Here is an 11,859-nt window from a genome sequence, read left to right as displayed (position 1 = left end):
TAGGATCAACCCAGACCCCGGTACAGCCGTCTAGACCACGCGGGCACTAACAACAGTTAGTGTGTCTAGACGTCTATAATCTCCACATGAGAAATCATGCGGACCCGCAAGAGACCGAGCCTCGCGCTGGTGACCCCGCCTCCTCGTGGCCCCCGCTGGAAACGTCGCGCTTTCAAGCCCATGGCTTGCCATGTACCTGCAAGCGCGACGGCTAAGCGGGTCACCTCCCACACGGGACGGTCTTCCCTCCGGATGAACCTTAAATGATGACGGAGGGGTTTTTCACAAGCACGACGCATGCATGCTCCAGATGCATGCGTACCCCCTTGTCCGTGGTTTCACTCACCCTAACACCGTCGGTATAGGCTAACCAAGCCTGGTACGACGAGCTAGCGCGTCGCGCTCATTAAAGCTCATTCACAATAGATGTCCCTATCTACGGGCGGTGGCGGTCTGTGGCCACCCAGGGTTGAGAGGCGACCCCCGAACTAGTCCTCGCGTAGGTTGTTGCTACTACCGAGTCGATGGATGCGTCGACGATGAAGGCATTTTAGACCGTCAGTGCGTCGTACATGTAGTACTTCGCATAATGGCGAGGCCCGAGATTAAGCATGCGGGCTGTGGCGTGTTCATGTACAGCATTGAATATGCTGTACTACTCCTTAGCGGGGGACTGTTGTCACTTGTGGCTGCAGTCCCCCGCGTCACGTTATGCGGTTTTTCTGGTCTAACTGGAATGCCGCATTTTCGTTGTCTGAACACGCCACGAAGCAACACGCCGTCGGATTGAATGTTGCTGCTGAGTCGATAGGTGCATCGGCGATGAAGGCACTCGAGAGACCGTCAGTGCGTTGTACATGTAGTGCTTCGCATAATGACGAGGCCCGTGATTAAGCAAGCGGGCTGTGGCGTGTTCTTGTGCAGTATTGAACATGCTGCACTACTCCCATCCGGGGGACTGTTGTCACTTGTGGCTTCAGTCCCCCGCGTTACGTTATGCGGTTTTTCTGGTCTGACTGGAATGCCGCATTTTCGTTATCTGAACACGCCACAAAGCAACACGCCGACGGAGTGAATGCTGCCGAGTTGACGGATGCATCAGATGCATCGGCGATGAGGGTATTTTGAGACCGCCAGTGCGTTGTACATGTAGTACTTCGCATAATGGCGAGGCCCTTGAACTAAGCATACGGGCTGTGGCGTGTTCATGTACAGCATTGAATATGCTGTACTACTCCCTACCGGGGGACTGTTGTCACTTGTGGCTGCAGTCCCCCGCGTCACGTTGTGCGGTTTTTCTGGTCTGACCGGAATGCCGCATTTTCGTTGTCTGAGCGCGCCACGTAGCAACATGCCGCTGGATCTAGAAATCGGGATGCAACCAATCACCTGGGCAACCCAGGCCGCAAGGGGCAAACGTGCCCTAGCCACACTTGAGCCTCCACGAAAAAGGTACCGCTGGATAGCTCGTGTTCTCAAAACGCAGCGAACCGAACGAAGTGTGGTGGAGAGGAAGAGGCAGCCTCTCCGACTGCTGTCTCCCGCGTGTTTGCCGTGCGTGGCGACCCTTGTCGTCGGAAAAGAGGATCCTGGGATCTGAGGGGGCCCTCTCCTGCGGGTGAGACGTCCCCAACACGTACCTTTGGCCTCTGCTTCGGCTAGATGGGAGGCTGGACGAGAAAAGCAGCCCTGGTCCAGTCAATCGGCTTGGAACGACCATACGCTTCGGCGAGTGGGTTCTGACGGGCGAGGACGCGGGCTGGGTTGAGCAATCGGCCCAGTCAGCAGACTATGTCCGGTGCGTAGCCCTAACCCAGCCTGATGGCGGGTTCCAAAATGTGTGGGTCGGTGGTGGCCGGGGAGCGTACCGGATGAAGGCAAAGATCTAACTATGGGATCTAAATTGAAAGTACAAATTGAACGTTCGAAGTCGGCGGGTCCAGCTCCTACTCGGAGTGAAGCCGTCGCCACAGACGCGGAAGCTACAGCAGCAGCTGTTAGCCCTCCTGCGTCTGCGAAAAAGACAAGGTCCGGGAAGGTGCTGAACATCGCCAATCCTCGTGTGACCTTGGAGAGATGCGTGACACCCACGCGAGCGGTCTCGGTGAAAACTGAGGCCACGGTAGAAGGCGCGCCGGACACCGGTAACGTGGGGACAGCGCCCAAGTCGGGGGACTCCCCCAGCCGCAAGGCTGGGAAGGAGAAACCCAGAAAAATCGAATCAGTCAAAGACACGCTCGTGAAGGTGCAACCGGCACCCGTGCGTGTCGAAGACCCCGAAGGTGGCGGTTGGAAAACCGTCACCAAAAAGTCGAAGCGTGCCAAGCCAGTCGCACCTACTGGCAAGGCCGCAGCAAACCAGGCCAGGAAATCGAAGGGGACGGTTTCCGGGCACAAGGTACGGCCTCTCGATCTCGTGAGAGACGAAGCCTTCAGGCGAGTATCGGAGATACGGACCTTTTGCTTTCGACCCGAGTCGAAAGTCAACAAGGAGTCCGGGTCGAAGATACTAGCAGAAGTCGGAGCACTCAACGAGTTGGTCCAGGAGCTGATTCAACGAAACAGCTTCGTCGAAGGGCAACTCGCCGCGGTCAGGGCGGACCTAAAAGCGCGTCCTGCCGTAATGAGTGCGGCGCGACCTGGGCCGTCCAAGGGAACCCTCCCGAAGACGGTCTCCAATGCCGCGCAGTTGACCTACGCCCAAGTGGCAAAGGTCAACCAGTCAGCGACTCCGGAGGCGAGAAGACCACCGACACAATACGTGGTGCGTATCTTCCCGCCAAAGGATAAAGGACAGAACAGCGATGCTACTAAGAGAGCTGTTCTGTCGATCGTAAAACCTGCGAAGGAGGCGATCCGTGTCAGATCGGTTCGACGCATCCACTCCGGTGGCATCGTCGTCGAAACCGATCGCAAGGAGGACCTAAAAGCCTTCGTAGGCAATAAGAAGCTGGCGAGTGCGGGACTGTCCGTCTCCTTGCCCAGCAAACGGGACCCCGAGGTCCTGATTTATGACATTCCGAAAGGGATGGGCAAGGAGGAAATTGCCTCCAGTCTTTGGAGGCAAAACCTCTCTGAGGCGTCCCAGAAGGATGTGCCATCGGGTGTTCGGGTCAGTCGCATGGCTGGCAAGACCCCGGAGACAGCCAACTGGGTAGTGGCCGTCAGTCCGCAGATTCGTCGGCGGCTGGCGCAGAGAGGGGACCGGGTGTACCTCGGGTGGAGTTCCTGTCGTGTGCGGGACTTCATACAGGTCACCCGATGCTATAAGTGCCAGCGCTTCGGGCACACGGCGAAGCGCTGCAAATTCAAAGAGGATGTCTGCGGACATTGTGCCGAAAAAGGGCACGGGTATGCGCTCTGTAACAGGAAGAGCAAGCCTCCGGTTTGCTCCAACTGTAAAGACAGAGGGCGACCATCTGAGCATAAGTCGCGAGACCCGGCCTGCGCCTCCTATCAGGAAGCGCTGGTTTTGGAGATGTCTCGTATAAGACGCGAATAATAATTTGAATCTCGAATGGATAGTACAAACGACCGGCGACGCTCGAGAGTCATACGGGTCATGCAGCATAACATGCAGCGGGCCCGAAATGTGACCGACGAAGTCCGGACTGAGATGCATAGGCGAGGGGTAGATGTGTTGCTTGCACAAGAGCCATATAGCTGGCGGGGTACTGTGCCCGGGCTAGGCTTGAGAACGAGGCTGATCACGGCAGGCGAACCGGTGATGGCTGCAATAGCGGTCAGAAACCCGGATCTAACCGTGGTCAAAGTCTCTAACTTGTGCGACACGCATTTGTCCTGTGTCAGCATCTCGGGTTCGTTTGGGAGCTTCTTCCTGATCAGCCAGTACTTTCAATGCTCCGATGACGTTGAATCAGGTCTGGCGCGATTGGAGAGAGCTCTTTCCGCACTTAAGCATAACCGAGTCATTATCTCTGCCGACGTTAACGCAAAATCAGCCCAGTGGGGCAGCGCGGAGACGGACGTGAGAGGCCGTAAACTCGAAGAGTTTATCGTGAGCCATGGCTTGGTTGTCTTGAACGAGGCTGGAAACGCTCCGACGTTTTCCAGCCCTAGTGGACAGTCATACATCGACGTCACACTATCGACACCTGATATTTGCGACAAGGTGCGAGGTTGGAAGGTCCGCGAGGACCTGACGACCAGCGACCACCGAGTCATAGAGTTTTCTTTGAGTTTTTGCGCCGAGGACGGTGCTGCCGAAATTAGTAGCAACAGCAGCACCAACCGGAACGGATTATTACCAAGGTTCCGACTCCGAAGCGCAAAATGGCCCGAGTTCGACAAGGCGCTGCAGGAAAGTAAGAGGAGTATATCCCCCGATCCATTGAACAATAAGGGGGATGTCGAACATCTAGCACAGGAGATCGAAAGAATGATCGTCCAAGCGTGCGACTCCTCGATGCCAACCAAGCAGTGGCATTCAAAATCCGTCCCATGGTGGACGGCCGACCTGACGAGGCAAAAGAGGCGAGTCTACAAACTTAGACGAGCCTCGCAGAACGCAGCATGTTCAGAGGAGCAGAGGGCGGCCAAGAGGACCGAGTATCTTAAACAGAGAAAGGCCTACAAAGCCGCCATCAAAGCTGCTCGGTCGCACAGCTGGCGTGCATTCGTGACCGAGCAGGGAAACAAGGAACCCTGGGGCCTCATTTATAAGATCACGAGGCAGAAGATGACAGCCAGCACGGTCATCTCGAATATAAATCGTAACACTGCCCAGGGTTACACCACAGACTGGGACTCCACCGCTTCCGCGCTGCTGGAGGGGTTAATTCCGGACGATAGCCCCGCGAATGACTCCCCGGATCATGCGCGAGTCAGGAGGGAAGCTGCCATCGAGCCGGAGAGTGAGGACGCCAGTCCCTTCACCCTCTCGGAGCTCAGATCGGCGGTCAACCGACTGAAGAGCGGCAAGTGTCCAGGCCTAGATCGGATCGAGCCGGAGATTTTAAAACGTTCGTGTAATACAATCTCACGCGAGCTCCTCCGACTCTACAACGGATGCCTGGCACACGGAGTCTTTCCCGTGGAATGGAAAGTCGGGTCCATCATTACCATCCTTAAAGGACCCGAGAAACCTGAAACGGAGATAAAGTCCTACAGACCAATATGCTTGCTTTCGGTCGTAGGCAAAGTCTTGGAGAAGCTAATCGCTACGCGATTAGCTAGTTTGTTTTTGCACCCCGACTACGCCTCCGATCGGCAATACGGATTCAGGCCGCATCGATCCACGACTGATGCCGTGGTAAAGATGAGGGAGCTTGCGTCCGGTCGAGAGGAAAAGTACGTCGTGGGTCTGCTCTTCGACATTGCTGCGGCCTTTGATAATGTCTGGTGGCCAAGCATACTCAACGCGTTGAGGAAGCGAGGCTGCCCAAAAAACCTACTTAGATTGGTGGTCGACTACTTCGACGGCCGCGTGGTGACTATGGTGTCTGATCGCGGTGCAGTGCGGAAGAAAGTCACTAAAGGCTGCCCACAGGGATCGATTCTTGGTCCGAGCTGTTGGAACTTAGTCTTCGACGAGGTTCTACAGCTCTTATCGAACGCCGGGCTCGCTTGCGAGCCCATCGCCTATGCAGACGACCTTCTTGTCTTGATCTTCGCGAACAGCAGGAAGGGTCTAGAAAGCAATGGCCAATTGGTTGTGGACACCATTTCTCGCTGGTGCGACCAGCAGAAATTGTCGCTGTCTGCGACCAAGACCGAGATGTTATTCTTAAAAGGCTCTCTCGACAGAGAGAGGCCACCTGTGATAAAAGTAGGAGGTCGGAATATTGCCGCCAAGGACTCTGTGCGTTACCTTGGCGTGCATTTTGACTCTAGACTGGGTATCCATTCCCATGTCGAGTATTTGAATGCCAAGTCCTTGCGAACGTTTAATGCGCTAGCAAGGATTGCTAAGTCGAACTGGGGATTGGGATATCGGACGATGCGTACTTTGTACCGCGGCTTGTTTGTCCCAATCGTCACGTATGCTGCCGCGGGCTGGGCAGACCGCCTTACCTCTGGGACGAGTAAAGTGCTCACCAGGGCGCAGAGGCATGTTCTGCTTGGCTGCGTCAAAGCCTACAGGACAGTCTCCACTGATGCGATCCCCGTGATCGCCGGGGAGATACCTGTGGACTTGGCGATAGCGGAGTTCAGCTGCGTGTACAAAGCCAGGAAGAAACTCGGGTTCCAACATGGAACCTATCAAGTGAGTCAGGCCGAATTGGCTGACGAAGTCGTCACCGAAGCCCAAGTTCGCAGAAGGCTGAGGGAGGCGACTTTAGAGATGTGGCAGCAGAGATGGTCGTCCTCGACGAAGGGTAGGGAAACCTTCCAATACTTCGGCGAGGTATCAGACCGTCTCTCAGCGAGCTGGATCAGAGTCGACCATGATGTAGCGCAGTTCTTGAGCGGACACGGAGACTTCCGTGCGAAGCTCAAGACGTTCGCCCTGGTCGACGACGAGTTGTGCGAATGTGGGGAGGAGGAAACTCCAAACCACGTCCTCTACGATTGTCAGCGTTACGTAGAGGACAGGGAACACCTACGCCAGGCGGCGATTCGAGAAGGATTTCAGTGGCCAATCGACAAAGCCAGCCTGGTGTCAGAGCAGCTGTTTCAGGAGTTCCGAAAATTCGCACGATCCGTAAGCAAGACTAAGAAGCGAACATAGAACGAAACTGCATACGGAGCGTGGACTCGTCCAGCTCCGTTGATGTACGGCATGCTGGGCGAACCCCTCGGGGTTCGTCCCCTCGGGCCAGGCTGAAGCCCCTCTTGCGGAGATAAAAGACTTTAACACTACTCCGTAAGAGTGCCTGGATTGGGTTGGACTCGAGGTGGCAGTGGGAGTAGCACGCTGTCTTCCCCTGATACGATGGTGAACGAAGGTAGAGCCCGAACACCAGGCACAAGTCGCAAGAGCGGCCGGTATGGTCCACCAAGGACTTAGGTACGGCCCGTCTCTCAGAGACCACAGTTTGACGACAACACTAACTGTCCCTATCTACGGACTGCCGCCAGGTGTCGTAGCGAGTGTACGCGTCGTCACGCCGTGCTCCGTGTTACATCGATAAAAAGTGGTTAAATCAGCCGTAAAAATTATAAACAGTGCATTAGAGTGAAGTGCTAGTGGAGAGGATCAGTTCGTGATATAAATTGTGGAAATCGGTTCGAAATTGACAAAATTATAGCGAGTGAAAGTTGACATACGGATCGCCACGTGTTTTGACACGCCGGTGTTCGGGGTCCGATTCCGGCGAAAATAGAGACCGTATTGCAAATCTGATTACGTCAGAATTAATTGCTAGCGATAGCGGTTAATTTGACGTATCGCAAGTGTAAATCGGTGCAAAACTGTGGAAGTGGAAAAATCGTCCAATACATCGAGAAACAACGTACTGCCACCTCGAACTTCGAGACGCCGCCGTCGGCGTGGGCTGGCGCTGCAGTCGCGGTGTTGAGCATTCTGATTGGCTGTCGCCGGGCCGTAACAAGCTTGGAGTTTCCAGTCTACAGAGAGCATCACCGCTGCTGCCAACCTCGTAAATTTTACTAGGGTTGGCGACAGTGAACTCCCCGGGCCGAAATAACTCATCGAGTTTCCGCCACGGACTTAGACGAACATCAGTGCGCGAAATTCGAAAGTGAATGGACAACAACAATCAGTATCCGGGCAATTGTTTAAACAATTGTTTGAACGATTTGTTCGGACAATTGTAAACAATTTTTAACAACTTTTGGACAATTTTATAAATAATTTAATAACTTTTTTTGCGCGAAATTCGAAAGTGAAGGGACAACAACAAACAGCATCCGGGCAATTGTTTAAATAATTGTTTAAACAATTTGTTTAAACAATTTTAAACAATTTTTAACAACTTTTGGACAATTTTTTTTTATAAATAATTTTAATTAATAATTTTTTTTTTTTTTTTTTTTTTTTTTTTTTTTTTTTTTTTTTTTTTTTTTTTTTTTTTTTTTTTTTTTCCCAACGGTGAGGGCGGTGTACTAGCCCCGACATGGAGGTTGCCTCTTCGGGAGACGGTCGCCGCATGAAGAAGAGGGTACTCTCGGACACTGACTCCGAGACCGTTGTCACCTCCGACCAGACCTTCCGGCCGCCAATGGAGACCACCCGGAAGAAGACAAAGAAGAAAAGGAAGGACAAGCAACCGACCCAGGTCCAGACACCGGACCGTTCGCCGGACAAAGCGTCAGAGGAGGACACCAATGTCGTCGCGTTCAGGGCAAGCGCGGCCAAGGCGTACCGGCAGCTCATACAGACCATCACGTTGCCGCAGAACGAGATCCCGCCCTCCGTAGTGCATGCCCTGTGCACGCAGGCTACCAAGTTGCACGACTACCTGGTAAAAACGCTTGTGTATTCCAGTAAGCTGGAGGGATGCCTTGATGAAGCCGAGCTGCAGACAAAGGCGCACTCGCGCTCCTGCCAGGCCCTCCAGGAGCAAGCCGCCGCCGTCGCCGTCGCCGCTGCCGCCACCACAAGGAAGCCCCCCACGTACGCGGAGCGGGTTGGGGTCAAGTCGGCGATTGCCGCGAGGTCAACCCAAAAGCAGGACCCGCCGAATGTCGTAATCATAACACCGACGGACCAGACGAAGTACGACGACAGCGACAAGACCAAAGAGGCCGTCTTCCAACTGGTGTCCCCAAGGTCCCATGGCCTCCGGATCAAGGGAGTCCGGAAGACCCAGGGCTCCGGCGTCGCCCTGGTCACGGCCAATAGGTCTGATGTCGCCACTCTCATGGCCGACGACAAGCTCCGGGCCGCTGGACTGGTCGTGGCCCCTGCGCCGAAGAGGAGCCCCAGGATCATCATCTTCGACGTTCCCCGGACCCAAGACGATAAGGAAATCATCGCGGACGTAGCCGATCAAAACCTCGGGAAGGAAGAGGCCGCCGTGGTCAAGAGGGAGATGAGCCTGGTGTTCAAGAGTGGAGACAAGGCCAGAGACAGGTGCAACCTGGTGTTTGAAGTCTCCAGACGCGCCCGCGACCTCCTGGTGCCCAAGGAGAGGCTTTACATCGGCTGGAGCTGCTGTCGAGTCCAGGACCACCTCACTGTTACGAGATGCTACAAGTGTCAGGGCTTCGGACACCCAGCTAAATTCTGCAGGGCAGAAAGGGAGGTCTGCGGCCACTGCGCCGAAGCGGGGCACAATTTCAAGGAGTGCCCGAAGAAGGACAGGCAGGCCACCTGCGCCAACTGCTCAAGGGCAGGAAAGAGCTCCACACACTGTGTCACGAGCAAAGACTGCCCTGCATACATCACAGCCATAAATCTGTCGCTCACACGCACGGATTATGGTTATTAAGCCCCACACCAAAAGCATCCCGGGCATCACGATCATGCAACATAACATGAGGTGCTCGCGTCTAGTGTCGCTGGAGGTCGACAAACTGATGGCGGACAGGCGCATCGACATCCTCCTGGCACAGGAGCCCTACTGCGTCAGGGGAAGACTCGTGGGCATTAACTCCTCAGCCACGATCATCACCGGGGCGAGGGACGGAGCGAGGGCCATGGCAGCTGTCGTTGTGCGTAACCCCAACATAGCGGCGCTCAAGATTGCGCACCTCAGTGACGAGCACTGTGTCTGTGCGGAGATCACCGGCCCCTTTGGCCGCCTGTACGTGGCCTCGGCCTACTTCCAGTGCTCGGACAGCGTGGTCCCGTACCTGGAGAGAGTGGACAGACTGGTAGCCCAGCTTCCGGGACAGAAATTGGTTCTGGGGGCCGACGTGAACGCCAAGTCCGCCCTCTGGCACTCCCAGGAACATCCACCGCACCGGACTGACGAGAGGGGCGAGCTTCTCGAGGAGAGGATCGCACAGTGGGGCCTAACGGTCCTGAACGAGCCTGGTGCCCCGCCTACCTACAGGTCCCACAGGGGCGCCTCAAATATTGACGTCACGCTCGCCTCGGGCGGGGTCCTTCCGATGGTCAGGGACTGGGGCGTCAGGGAGGGATGGACTGCCAGCGACCACGCTGTCATCCTGCTACGTCTGGGACCTGACGAGATCGTCCCGAGCCGCGGGCGGGACGGGAGGTTCAACGTCGCCGCCGCCGACTGGAAGCGCTATCGGGGCGCCCTGGCTGAGCTAAGGAGGGGCCTGGACCTAACTGGACGGCTGAGCACCGACCTTGGAATTGCGCGGGCCGTCCGTGCGATACAGGACCTGGTGATCGCAGCATGCAGGGCCGTGATGAGGACCAAGACGCTTCGTGCAAGAACCGCCCCTTGGTGGACCCCCGAGCTCAACAGAGCGAAGAGGGCCACGTACTCGGCCAGAAAGCGTTACCAGCGGGAGACCAACCCGGACCTGAGGTCCGAGAAGAGAGCGACCTACCTGCGGGTTAGGCGCTCGTACCAGGACTCGGTCCACGGGGCGAAAAAGGCAAGCTGGCGGTCTTTCGTCACCGACGCTGGGAACCGCGACCCCTGGGGCGTGGTTTACAAGCTTTGCACGAGGAGGTTCACCCCGGACATGGCCCTGGCAACCACGGGCGCGACAGACGTCGCCCCAACATGGGGAGCTGCCGCGAGGGCCCTCCTTGACGCCCTCGTGCCGGACGACACCCCGGACACCACTCGGGAGCAGGAGCACCGGCGCGCCGAGGTGCTCGCCCCTGCAACAGCGCCGGACACGCCCCCGTTCACGGAGGGGGAGCTTTGGGTCGCGGTCTCGGGCATGAGGAACGGTAAGGCCCCCGGCATCGATGGTATTGAGGTGGAGGTCCTCAAGGCTTCGTACGAGATCATTCGCGGTGACCTCCTGGAGGTTTACAACGCGTGCCTCCGGCGCGGAGTCTTCCCCGAGCAGTGGAAGATCGGCTCCATTCGCGCCCTCCTAAAGGGACCTGGCAGGGACGCTGGTGACCCGGCGTCGTATCGGCCGATTTGCCTCCTGCCGGTGCTGGGGAAGTGCTTCGAGAGGCTCCTCCTTAAGAGGCTCGAGCCTGTGCTGCTGGACCCCCTACACGCGAGTGCGGACCAGTACGGATTCAGGGCCGGGAGGTCGACGACGGACGCCATACTGGGAATGAGAGGACTGGTCGCTGCCTCGGGTCGGAAGTATGTCCTGGCGCTCCTCTTCGACATCAGGGGGGCCTTTGACAATGTCTGGTGGCCCAGTGTCCTGCACCACCTCAGGGTCAGGTCCTGCCCGCGGAACCTTTATGCGGTGCTTGCGGACTACCTCCGGGACCGCTCGGCGGTTCTCATCGGCAGGCACGAGCGGGTCAGCAAGGCGGCCACTAAGGGATGCCCCCAGGGCTCAATCCTGGGACCGGGACTATGGAACCTGGTCTTCGATGACCTGCTCCGGGAGCTGCGGAGCGCCGGGACCGGATTCGTGGCGTATGCTGATGACCTGCTGGTCATAGTCGACGGGGACAGCCGCGCCCACCTTGAGCGTGCCGGTCAGGCGATCGCGACCAGCATCGAGGAGTGGTGCACAAGGGAGAAACTCGCGCTGTCCCCCGGCAAGTCCGAGATGATTCTGTTCAGGGGTTCGCTGGATGTCAGGAGGCCGCCGACCATCAGGGTCGGGGGAAAGCAGGTGCGCATGGTCAGGTCCGTCCGGTACCTCGGCGTGCATTTCGACGAGCGTCTGAGGGTCGCCACACACGCCAGGGCTATTAGGACCAAGGCTATGGAAAAATTCGGCGCCTTGCTTGCCGTGGCCAGGCGGGACTGGGGCCTTAAACTCAGGTGCACGCTCACCCTCTACCGGGGTCTCTTCGTCCCCATCGCGACGTACGCGGCCGCGGCGTGGAGGGACCTTCTCACCGTGAGGGACAGGATGGAGTTGGCC

Source organism: Megalopta genalis, chromosome 11 (genome assembly GCF_051020955.1).
Source record: "Megalopta genalis isolate 19385.01 chromosome 11, iyMegGena1_principal, whole genome shotgun sequence".
Classification (NCBI taxonomy): Eukaryota; Metazoa; Arthropoda; class Insecta; order Hymenoptera; family Halictidae; genus Megalopta; species Megalopta genalis.
This window is presented reverse-complemented; position numbering follows the sequence as displayed.